The sequence below is a fragment of the Callorhinus ursinus genome, unplaced genomic scaffold, assembly GCF_003265705.2.
Source record: "Callorhinus ursinus isolate GAN/ISIS: 27379988/994484 unplaced genomic scaffold, GSC_fseal_2.0 scaffold10, whole genome shotgun sequence".
NCBI classification, from domain to species: domain Eukaryota; kingdom Metazoa; phylum Chordata; class Mammalia; order Carnivora; family Otariidae; genus Callorhinus; species Callorhinus ursinus.
Genome location: NW_027397072.1, coordinates 27612129 through 27624987, shown reverse-complemented (window position 1 = coordinate 27624987; position 12859 = coordinate 27612129). Strand labels below are relative to the sequence as shown.

At 42.3% G+C, this 12859-nt stretch overlaps 1 protein-coding gene across 17 annotated transcripts in view; it reads right to left on the bottom strand.

Moving 5' to 3' along the window:
- RASGRP3 (RAS guanyl releasing protein 3) overlaps positions 1–12645 on the bottom strand; it is a 108590-nt gene extending 95945 nt beyond the window's left edge. For 12 of the 17 annotated variants that reach the window (XM_073897258.1, XM_073897259.1, XM_073897263.1 and 9 more), the window contains exon 1: positions 12330–12643. The gene's annotated coding sequence lies outside the window, so the exon portion shown is untranslated. Of the gene's footprint in view, positions 1–12329 lie in introns of all 17 variants that reach the window. The other 5 variants (XM_073897276.1, XM_073897274.1, XM_073897277.1 and 2 more) reach the window with 3 other exon arrangements.
- Between the last annotated feature and the right edge of the window lie 214 nt (positions 12646–12859).

Below are 12859 nucleotides of genomic sequence, written 5' to 3'. Positions count from 1 at the left end.
TCCTCCGCCATCTTGCTCCGCCCCCCAGACTTTATTTTCTCTTTATATGTATGATAACCTGCAGATAGATGGTCCCAGTGATCCTCCTATGGCTTATACCTCAAGGAATTTATAATTAAGTTGATGAGAGAAGAAACTCCTGGAAAATGAACCATCCAGGCATCTCACAACTGAATTAAGACTGATCGTGGCTTCATCAAACAGGGCAGACGTGTGCTGGGTCTGGAAGCCTATAGGATTCGGATTGAGAGAAAGAAGGGAGAGTGGCAGAATCCTAGTCACCTAGATCAGCACAGGAAAATCCACAGAGAGAACGATATGTTCAGGCACATTTAGGAGACACGTTGTTGGCTAGGGTCTGGCAGAGAGAAGTAAAAAAATAAAATAAAATGCTCTATTACACCTGATGGCCAGGTGTGCAAGATATAGCTTCACAAGCATGAGCCTCTTCTGAAAACTGCCCCCATCCTCTGGATTTGTCCTGTGATTCCTCTCTCAAGGTCATAAATGACTAGACAAGGAATGGACACCTGAGGCAAGTTTAGGCCAGTCTGATAATCAGATTCTTTCTCAAGGGAATTTGGAATGGAAAGCAAGAGATGTATCCATTTCAATCAGTGCTTGAATAAAAAGAACCTTCAAACTGAGGAGCTGATGGACATCCTCCATGCTGTGCTTGGTGAGGTAGAGGCAGGAAGAGCAGCTGGGGCTGGGGGAGGTGAGCAGAGCCTCTGAGGAATGGAGGTAGAAACCATCATGTTCCAGAATTCATGGCCTCAGAATCTGATCACCAAGTTTCTGGAGGGTGGCCCCTGCCGTTCTCCACTTCATTTCTTGTGATTCCATGACACACACGTTTTCTTATAACCAATGTAGCTACGCTGAATATATTTCCATTCCCTGAACCTTGGCTAAGATCCCAGGCCATCTGCAGCCTTGTGTCAAGAGTTTAGCTAATGGACACCAGCCCCTCACGCAAGGGCCTGCCCCGGATAACAACCTGCAGAGTGACAGGTTAACGTAAGTTCCTGATAGGACCTCCCTAAAGACCCTTATGAAAAACAGTCTCCCCAGCCTCCCAAGGCCTTCCCTCGTGCTACCCTGGTAAGACCAGGTAAGACCTGGTGGGACTTAAAAAAGCCACACTTTTTGGTTTGAATCGACCAATCTGGCCTTAACCCAGGAACCCCAAAGCATGCCACCCACAGCCTCTAACAAAGGCATGTGCTCAGTTCCTGTGCCTGCACCCCACCTTGACCTCCTTGTGTAGCCCCTCAAGGTATGCAGTGTGCTTCCTCCAGGACCCGTGAGTAGTAAATCTCTCTTTCAGTTTCTGTTGCGGTCTTCTGTTTTGCTCACCGTCCAGCAACTCTACAGGGCTCTACTTAACAAACGTTAACTTCACAAAGTATAACACCCTCCAAGACAGATTATTCTCTCAGGAGTGTGGAGAGGTGAGTGTGAGGGAAGGGGAGAGCCTGAGGGAAGGAAATCAGCTGGACGGCTACTGATACGGTCCTGGATTTAGGTAAAAAGGGCCAAGAAGGGAAGCAGTAGTGACAGAAAGGGAGGAACAGAATGTAAGACACATTTAACAGGAAGGATGACCTACTGGGCTACCCGGAAGTGAAGAACAAGATGGCGGAAAGATGGCTCCAACCCAGATGGGATGATGTCACCATCAAAGGAAAGAACACAGGGAGGCTGCATAACTAAGGGAAGAAGGGCAGGATTTTCGGTTTGGACGTGCTAAGTTTGAAGTGATGATAGAACATCGAGTAGAAACATACGGACAGACACCTGGTCCTAGAATGCAGGCTACAATCCCCTCAGAGCTAGAGAAGCAAGTGTAGAGTTCTTTACATGTGGAAGCCATGAACGAGCTCTCTAAGGGAGAAAGGATTTAGAGAGAAATGGAAGACAAGGACCTCTAGTAAATGGCTGCGAGTGAGGGCAAAGGAAAAAAGAAAACACTCATCAAGATTGAAAGAAAACAAGAACAAGGGGGCATCTCGGATTTCAATAGAGGACAATTTTAGGAGAGTAAATGATACAGGGATCGAGAGGAATAAAAGTGGAGAGAGGTTATTTCCTGCATCATTTAGAAAGTTTCTGACATTATGCTTTCAGTGGAGTCGAGGACAGAGCAGCTGATTTTGTGTGTTTAAAATCTTGAAAGAGAAATGAGAAAACAAAGGTGTTATGTGCCAGAAGACACGCTGAGAATTTCACCGGTGGAATTCGCGAATTCAAATGGGTAACTCATATGGGCAGCGGATTGAGCTAGTCTGGGTCGTAGTTTCCACAGCAAAGAAAAAATGTGAAGGTTTTAAAGAAAACGTCCTAGAAGCCAAAGAAATTAAGAGAGAGGATCCTGAAGAAGGATGGGTTCATCAGTCAAGAAGGGTAGGGGTCATTTCGGATACAGAAAACACAGATGTGCGTGCTCCAGACGTGGCCTGCCTCTTTGAGCAGCATGCAGCACAGCACCCACCCTTGATCTCTGTTGGCGGACCTCCCTGACCAGAGAGACAGCCCCAGTTCCCAGCCAGACGGAAGGCATTCCAGAAGAGAGAAGTCACAGGAATACTTTATTCTCCTGGCCTAGGCTCCTGGTCTTGAGCTACATACATAATCTCCACCCCACCTATATGTTCTTGAATTCTGTTGCTGATTTGTGAAACCAACCAGTGGCCCTTGACCTTGCCCGAAGGGCAGTTAATGCCTCACTTTGCCACCTGCTCTTCATTTACTAGTGATGAGAAAAAGCCATGGTCCTATCTGTAGGATCCAAGAGTTCATGGCACTCATGAAGATAGAAGAAACGGAGCCAGAAAGTGTTCTCCACATGCAGAGATCAGCTGCACGTGCCCCGCTCCCCTCCCCTCTCCCTCCCTGGAGGCTGCAGGAAAAAAACCCAGATCCAAAGCAGAGTCCCTGGTGCTCTGTGTTCCTTTCTCCTTTGGAGAACTGAGCAACTGTGCATGAATCTGTCTCATGGGCCCACACAGTCTCCTTCACTGCAAACTTTCTCTCCACCTTCCTCTCGGCCAAATGTTACTTAGGAAAACCTCACCCTACTTGGGAACAAAAAAAAGATCCTAATTATGGCTACACACTAAGAGCAGTGCTAGGCGTACTTCATCCTTAAGGAAAAGGCAAATCCAAGGTTCAGACATCCAGATGAAAAGCCATCTCCACTGACAGGTCAGAGGTAAGGAAGCCTCCTTAGAAAAGAATTCCACCTGTTTCCTCATTTTGAGGTGAATCTGCTTTCCTATCGACATTAAGGGACAAAATAAGTACGACATATATTTTATACTTGTTCCCATGCCTGGTGTGACTAGCTTCCCTACCAGTGCTTGTTGCTTCGGATATAAGGTGATGTATGCCTTGATTCAGCATATTCTTTTTTTGTTTTAATTATTCATAGATTATTAATATATTAATGTAATTACTAACATTATTAATGTATGATATACTAATGTAGAAGTGATACATTAATAACTATTCATTATAAATGCATTGTGATAATTTAAGATTTATAAAAATTATAAATATGTAACATATAATATATAAATATATAATATAAATTTATACATATACACATATAAAAGATTATTTATATTAATCATAATTTAATAAAGAATAATAATGTGATATATTGTGAATATAAAGTAAATACACTGTAATAATTTCGTTGTAAGTACACAGTATTTTATTTTACTTAATTTTATTTATTTATTTTTTTAGATTTTGTTTATTTGTCAGAGAGAGAGAGAGAGAGCACAAGCAGGAGGAGTTGCAGGCACAGGGAGAAGCAGGCTCCCCGCCGAGCAGGGGCTTGGTCCCAGGACCCCGAGATCATGACCTGAGTCCAAGGCAGATGCTTACCCGACTGAGCCCCCGGGTGTCCCAGTACACAGTATTTTAGGTGCACATACCCTGTCACTATTTATTACTTTGTTTCTCTCTCTTTTTTCTTATGACTTTGTTTCTATGGGGAAAATGGAAAGTGAATTCAGAGGGCCAAGAAAATTCTTACAAACAGGCTTTTGGAGCATTTACCAATTTGTAAATCATGCGGTGGATGGTCATTATTTACATCTTAAATGTCTTTAACTTTTATTTTGATTTTTGAGGTTTCTGACTGCTTTAAATCTAGCTTTTAGAAACAGACCCTCATGGAATAAGAAGTGAACCCAGACTACGACAGGTCCAGGGGGCTAAGACTCATTGCCAGGACTTCGGGGCCCTTGTCTCCAGCTCTCTGCCACTGGGGGGTGGCCACAAGAACCCACAGTCTTTTAGTTGGACCCACTTCCACCGGTTCTATTTTTGCACCCCCATCTTTAGCGCACAGAGCTATCTTTATCACTCCAGCTGACTGGCATGAGAGTCTCCAGGGCATAGGAGTCATACAAGATTATTAAAGCATACTTCCTACTCTTCACAGAAGACAATGCAGAATGCCGAAAAGACATCAGCAAGCGATCACAATGCTAGAAGGAGTCTGCATGTGCGTGCGTGCGTGTGTGCATGTGTGTGTGAATTACTAAAGATTCCTTTCTTTGTACTAAGTTGTATGCATTACTAGAAACACAATGTTCATAATGCTCTCTGAAAGTTAGTTTTATACTGTGTAATGAAATCATCCCTATGCCTAAATTCACTTGAAAACATCATTAGGAAATAAAGTTTCTTACCATCATGTAACCCAGATTTCAAAAATGGGGAGTTTTTCAAAACCTCCATTACCCTTTTCTGTATTGAAGCATCCATTAGTTACACGGTCTAAATGAACAACTGCATGGCTCTAATGGGCAGAAATTCAAAAGCTGCCAATCTTTTGCTTGCTTTTCAGTCATTCAGTTTTAGTTGCAACCTGTGAGAGTGGCCACAGCTGAATAAATCACAAATATCACTGAGTCCTGAACAGATAGTAGGACCCCGCAAGCCAAACTTCACATGCTATTTATGTGACTATAATTCTTCTGTTCAGATCTGCACTGTTAATACAACAACCACCAGGACCCTGACCAGGACCCTGAATCCGATCAGCACATAAAAATGAGCCTTGTCCTAGTGGAGATGTATGTTAAGAGTAAAATATACACTGGATGTCCAAGACTTGCCCCCCCGCCCCGCCAAAATGTAGACTATCTCACTAATAATCTTTTATATTGATTACTTGTCAAAAATGATGATGTTTTGATATATTGGGTTAAATAACTACATTTTAAAGACTAATTCTATTTGGGTGTGCCTGGGTGGCTCCGTCGGTTAAGCGGACAACTCTTGATTTCGGCTCAGTCATGATTTCAGGGTCCTGGGATTGAGTGGTTCAGTGGGGCGTCTGCTTGAGAGTCTCTCTCTCCCTGCTCATGTTTCTCTCTCTCATTCTAAGAAATAAACTCTTCAAAAAATTAATTCTGTTTCTTTTTATTTTTGAAAAACTCCCCATTTTTGAAATCTGGGTTACATGATGGTAAGAAACCTTATTTTCTAATGATGTTTTCAAGTGAATTTAGGCATAGGAATGATTTCATTACACAGTCTAAAACTAACTTTCAGAAAGCGTTGTGAACATTGTGTTTCTAGTAATGCACACAACTTAGTACAAAGAAAGAAATCTTTAGTAATTCACACATACACACAACTAGAAAATACAAAAAGACATTTGTGGCTCAGGTTATATTTCTACTGGACAGCACTGGTCTAGAGGCCTCCACAGCAAACAGCATGACCTGTAAGTGGTCTTTAAGATTGGAAGCAAGAGCTGCTGTGGAATTGTGCTCCAAATCAGGCTAATCAGAGGAGAATCTGACTTGGAGTAAAGGTTAAAACACGTCCTGCATGTTTAGTTTCTCCACCCAAAGAATTTTAAGAGTACCCAAACTGACAGTGAAGTTATGCTTATGGACACAAGCCACTAGGGAAGAGAAATGTTACTACAGCGTACGGAATACCTGCCTTACTTCGCTCTTTCCTAACTGATGACGCAGCCTTCATGTGAGCTCTCTGGTTGCTAAAGGGGCTCATTCCACTACAGAGTGAAACATGAATTCACTTGCTTTGAGATTTTGTTGTTTGTTCCCCCAACCATTGCCGCTAAAATGAAGACCAGGGATCATTTCATGGAAGACAGAACTATGAATTCGATATTTTTACATTTAATAGAAAATAAAACTTTTAGAATTTTATGTATGGGCAACCAACCAATGGCTAGTTTATTATTAGAGGAGACACACACACACACACACACACACACACACACACGGAAAAGTTCATGCTGACCCCAAGTGTTGATATACATAAAAAGTTTAGTACCAAACCCTTGATGTGGGATTACCAGATTCCTGAATCAAAAACATACTGGGGGTCACTGCTCCCTTTGGCATTGCCCAGTCTGATCTGCTGACCAGCTTGTCTGCCCATAATTGTTTTCTGCCATTCATTTCCTCCAATTGTCAATTATTACTAAAACAATTATGAAAAAAAAAAGTGTGTGTCTTTGTTTCCTGTTGCTGATGAATATAGTGAAGTCACAGACCAGGCTAGTGCATCATGATCTTTTCCATTACAATGAATTATGCTGTCACAAACAGGATACAGCTCTTTACTGGGCAAAGAGGCTGTAAATGGGGCTGAGTTAGCTCAGACATTATTGTCAGCCATGACAGCAAGAAATCAACACTGGGACTTGGCTCTCCACTTTTTTTTAAACACACTGGCTTTTGTTCCTGATTATAAGAGTAGTACATACTTATCTTGGAGAAAATGCTTATCCCAGAGACAAAGTAGAAAATAAAAATCCCCATTACCTCACCAAGGAGAGATTCCTATTGTTAATATTTTGATATGTAAATTTTTAATTAACTCTTCTTCATATAAACATATATAATTGTTAAGCAAATGAGTTCACACCGTGTATATAATTTTTTGCCTTCTTTTTCACTTAACATTTACTAAAAATGTTAAATATTTTAATTAATGGCTATATAAAATTCCACATTGTGGAACATTACTTGACAATTTCCTCATTTTGTATATTTGTCTAAAATTTGTCCATTACAAATAGACACACATTCTTTCACATATATTTTGGTCTCAATCTATGAATATTTTCCTTAAGATATATTCCTAAAAGATACATTACTCACTTCTGACTAAAAACTATACTGTGTATCTCGAAGTAAACCTTTAGAATAAAAGGCCTAGGAAACTCTCTTAACAGTAAAAGCAGATATGTGCATTAAAAGCTTAATAACCAAACTTGATAGTATGTGCCCTCCTAACAAGATAAAGAAGTGATGTATTTTTCATGTTTACAAAGTTTAAGATAAATCTGAAACTGGTCTATTCATTTTTTTTAACTTTTTTTTAAAGATTTTATTTATTTATTTGAGAGAGAGAGAATGAGAGACAGAGGGCACGAGAGGGAAGAGGGTCCGAGGGAGAAGCAGACTCCCTGCTGAGCAGGGAGCCCGATGTGGGACTCGATCCCGGGACTCCAGGATCATGACCTGAGCCCTGAAACTGGTCTATTCAAAATGCCCTTCAGGCCAACCAACTGTAAGGGGGTATATAACTCCACAAAGTCCTTTTCCAGAATCTCCTAGCACAACTAGCCTCCAAACCATTTAGGAGCCCACAGATGATTCTGCAGTGATTCTGTGAACTCTTGGTTTCCTAAAGAGCTTGCTCCTAGCAGCTGCCTGCTCTGTCCCTGCCTGGCCTGGGCGTCGTTACCTGGGACGGCCACTAGAGGGAAGCTGGGGACAGAGAAAAGAGTTTAACATTCATGGGCCAGTTTCCGGCATCATCTTTAATTCACCAGATAAGCAAGGAAAAGTAAAACACGAGGCACTGAAGGGAAAACCAATTTCGGAAATAAATAACCATGCAAGTAAAGAAATACGAAATTCTCCGAGTATACACTCTTCCCTTTTCCTCAGGGAGATTAACCAAAAGGTGCAGAATTCTGAGAGCTACCCATTAGAAAAAATTAAATACCAGGAATCCAGTTAAAAATCACAGACCTGTACCTCTGAAACAAATAGTACATTATATGTTAAAAAAAAAAAAAGAAGAAGAAGAAGATAGTAGGAAGCGAAAAGTGAAGGGGGGGAATCGGAGGGGGAGACGAACCATGAGAGACTATGGACTCTGAGAAACAAACTGAGGGTTCTAGAGGGGAGGGGGGTGGGGGGAGGGGTTAACCCGGTGATGGGTATTAAAGAGGGCAACGTACTGCACGGAGCACTGGGTGTTATACGCAACCAATGAATCATGGAACACTACATCAAAAACTAATGATGTAATGTATGGTGATTAACATAACGTAATAAAATAAAATTTTAAAAAATCAGGTGACAGCATGAACAACTCGTGCCTTTAGATCTTCACAGATGGAGAAGGGGAATTCAGAGCAGATGCCCTCGGGCTTCGGCCTCCTACACACCTGCGTTCCCCTCTCTGTCTCTCGCTAGCTAGCACACCTGCGTTCCCCTCTCTGTCTCTCGCTAGCTAGCACACCTGCGTTCCGCTCTCTGTCTCTCGCTAGCTAGCACACCTGCGTTCCGCTCTCTGTCTCTCGCTAGCTAGCACACCTGCGTTCCCCTCTCTGTCTCTCGCTAGCTAGGTAGTCGTGGACAGATGACTTAACCTCTCTGAGCCTCCGTTTCCTCTTTTACAAAATGTGGCTAGCGAGGCAGCCTGCCTATGGGTGGTTGTGAGCATCAAACAAGAGACTGGACACAAAAGGCTTGGCACATAGGAAATGCCCAATCAGTTCTGGCCCGTTGGGATCTCTTCTGCTTCTCTCCTCCCCCCTTAACTGTTTCCCATTTCCAGCTGGTCGCTTCCGATTTCTACCCACTGCCCATCACGGCATCAAAGTTAAGATGACTAAAACCACAGTCCTCATCTCCCTCACTCACTCCCTGACCTGCTGCTACCGCTCTGATTGGCTCTTTCTCAGAACAGACCATGAAACATAACATCCTAACTCTTCCTCTCCTCCTATAACCAAAGCCAATTAGTTTACAAAACAGGTCGATTTGTTCTCTAATGTGTCTCCATCTGCTTCCCTTCTCTCTGTTGTCACCAGAATCCAGGCCTTGGCAACCTGCTCTCTTTGCCCCACTGGGTCCTGTCTTAACTGGGCCAATTTTATTGATGTCATTTCCCTTTCCAAAGCCCCTCAGTGGCTTCCCAGTGGCTTCAAATTAGATTCTAAACTCCACTGTCTGGCTTTACTGTCCCACCACAGTCTGACCCCAACCTCCTCCAGATGCTTCTCTCCGGCCCCATATGCTCACCGCCCCGGCCCCCGTCAAGCTGTTGACACACAGCTCCCTGCTATGGTTGCCAGATTTAGGAAATTAAAACAGGGGACACCCAGTTACATGTGAATTTCGGATAAACAACAGATAATATTTCTGAATACGTATGTCCCATGCAGTTGACCTCAGACGCACCTGTGCAATGGGCCCAAGTTACACTAAAAACAGTTCATTGTCTATCTGAAATTCACATTTAACTGGGAATCCTGTTTTCCATCTGATAGTCCTATTGCTGGGGCACACCAAGAATATTGCTATCTCAGAGGAATGTGCAGAGGCCCCCATACACAGCTCCCATCCTGTTCTGGACACTCTTATCGCTTGCTATACCCATCAGCTCTTCAGCCCTGTGAGTCAGCTCACCCTCGTAACTCCACAAAGCCTGCTTGGATCAGGACTTCCTTAACCGGTACCCACTATCTACACCGTTCATTTAGTTAATAATGAATTTGGTGTCGGATGCTTTGTGTCTTACATAATTCCCTTTCTTGGAGTAAATGCTGAGTTAGCAAAGGTAAAGATTGCCGTATAAGTAGGAAAACTAAAAATGCTTTAGTGGTGTCGTGCCACTGTTAACCTGTAATACAGGGAAGTGCGGGGAGGAGGCATCGGAGAAGGAAAACCTCTAGAGGCCGCTTCTCAGAGACACACTAAAACCAATACGCGACTTCCTCCCCACACCCCCACAGCCAGGTGGGTGCAGCTGCCTGACTTTGGCATGCTCCTCCCCACACTCCACTTCAACATATCCTACAAGTTATGGACCACATGTGGTGACTTTTCCATTTCTCACCGCTTCACACTATCTCTAGAGTAATCTGATTTCACTTGGATTTAAATGTGAGGGCCAGAGGTGGCTCTATCATATAACCTATAAACACAGAGCAATGACAAGAGTCATGCTGGAAATCAAGCAATACGTTTCTACTTAATTAATAAAAAAGCTAAAATTAGCTAACTCTAACATCAAATAGCCTCAGGAGCTTGAAAGTACATCAAGAAACTGGTGAAACGATTGAACAGTCCCCCCCCAATCTATTTTAAATAACTGGGATTTCATGAATATATTTATAAGCATCTGTGGGGCCTCCAGAAACCAATGACCAGCCATAAGATTTCTAAAAGTGAAAAAAAAAAAAACATTCTTAGAACAAAAGGCATGATGCCTAATTTTCTCTATTATTTAAACCTTCGACAGTATTTAAACCATTTTTACTCTAGTAAATATGTCAGATGAGAAAGTTGTTTTGAAACTGTAAGGGCAGGGAACTCAACATTCCCGAAATCAAGATCACGGTCCGCACTGTCTCTATCACTAAACCCACGTGGGGGACAATTAGTGAGGTGACCTTGGGTTTCACTTTGGGGAAATAATAAAACAGATTCAGAATTAACTTGGCAGCACGGGGGTGTCTTGGAAATGCGTGCCAAGAGTTTGTTTCTTCAGATCCATCATATTTATCCAGATTAACTTTATTTCCCTCTTTCTTTGTACGGTTGAAGTTCAACGAAGAAAACTTGTTCTCCCTACTCGAAAACACTACACTTTACTACAGTTTCCAAGGATGAATTCTAATTTTCTAATCAGAAAAAAAATAACCCTTAAATTCTCCTAGGAAAGAGAGCAGCCAACGAGCTCCACGTGGAGACAGAACCATGGCTTGGCGTCCTCATGCCATTGGAAATCTGGCTGGCTCAGGCTCTCTGGCTCCCGACTTTGCTATCTCCTTGCGACAGATTCTCAACATACCAATCTCAAACTGGGATAAGCCGGAATAAAGGCAACACGTTTCTTTCTGCTCTTTCTTTTCAACAGACCACTAGAAACATACTCCTTTGTTGTCACTGCGACAACATTAATCAAATTCCTCCAGGACAGTAATGTGGGTATTCTCAGTGGTGGATGCAAATACGGTGCATCACTTAAACAAACGTACTTGTTTGATGGCAAGGAATGTTAAAAGACTTTGGAATGTTCCTAGGAGCTTTCCAAGTTTTTGTGGGCAGCATCAACTGTTCTTGGATTTAACCCATTCCCTTTTGACCTTTCCACTTCCAAACCCGGGGGCAATTTTCAGGCCACTCAGAAAATGTACGTGACACAGATGTTTTGAAATCATAACTTAAATGTGAATAAATATCGTGAACACTTTCTATCACTGGAGCTCGTCAGTGCTGTTTTTGGTGTTTCTGGAAGGTTCTCCTTTGTCTGAAAATGAATGTCCAGGAAAAGAAGCTTTGTTTTTTGTTTTGTTTTGTTTTTAAGATTTTATTTATTTATTTGAGAGAGAGAGAGAATGAGAGATAGAGAGCACGAGAGGGAAGAGGGTCAGAGGGAGAAGCAGACTCCCTGCTGAGCAGGGAGCCCGATGCGGGACTCAATCCTGGGACTCCAGGATCATGACCTGAGCCGAAGGCAGTCGCTTAACCAACTGAGCCACCCAGGCACCCGGAAAAGAAGCTTTGTATTAAAAACAACAAACAACAACAACTTTCTCTTCACTTACTTTTCTACGAAATTTAACTTTCAGTTAAAGCAACTTTTCTAAAGGTGACTATTTTTTCTTGAGAGCCAATTTAAATGTATTCTAAACCAGCAGTGATCGAAGAAATGGTACATGGATTATTAATTAGCAATTTGAAAGGACTGGACAGACAAACTCAAGAAATTATATTTCAAAAATGATCTTCAGTAAAATCATTTATACTATTTAATCCCTGGCAATGATGAAACAGAAGAAAACTTAATGGAGATAAAGCGATCTTAAGGAAACAACTACTATTTCAAGAACAGTATTTATCATCGTTACAAACTGAAGATGTCCTGACGGAGACAGGTTTCTACATTTCTTTAGAAATAAAAGCTTACGAGCTTTTCATGAGGCCCTGCCCTCACAGCATGCATACTGTCTCTGGCTAATGCCCACTGCTCACCATATGCATGTAGACACAACAATGGACAGTCTTAAAAATGACACTTACCTTAACTCACAGATGTAGAATCATTTCCAACTCATCCCTCTGTTGAACTGTCTTCTTTCCGCTTTGCCAACCCCTCATAAGTTTCTCTTCCATGCGTGAAAACACCTAGAGATTTCTGTTCTGTCTCCTAAAACGCTGTCATCACCTCCATAGCCCCAACGCTAGTCAAAAGTGGGGAGAGAAAAAAAAAATCTCAAATTTGCAAGCTGTTTACTCCTCCCGACGACAGTGAAGTTGCTAAGCTTTGAGCTCAATGAATTAAAGGTTGTTTGGCTAAATGGCAGGCACACTTCCTCCTATTCTTTCTGAACTTAGTTTTCCTGCCTCCAGTGGAGCTTTTTCCTTTCCTGGGCTATAAATAGGCTGGTCCTAAGAGCACTGAGGAAAGAAGAAGGCAGGAAATGTATGTGATTTCAAAAAGCGGTCTGAGGTGTGTGCGTGCGTGCGTGTGTGCGTGTGTGTGTGTGCGTGTGTGTGTGTGTGTGTGTGTGTGTTTCTTTCAAGTGAATACCAATAAACAAGCTAAGGGA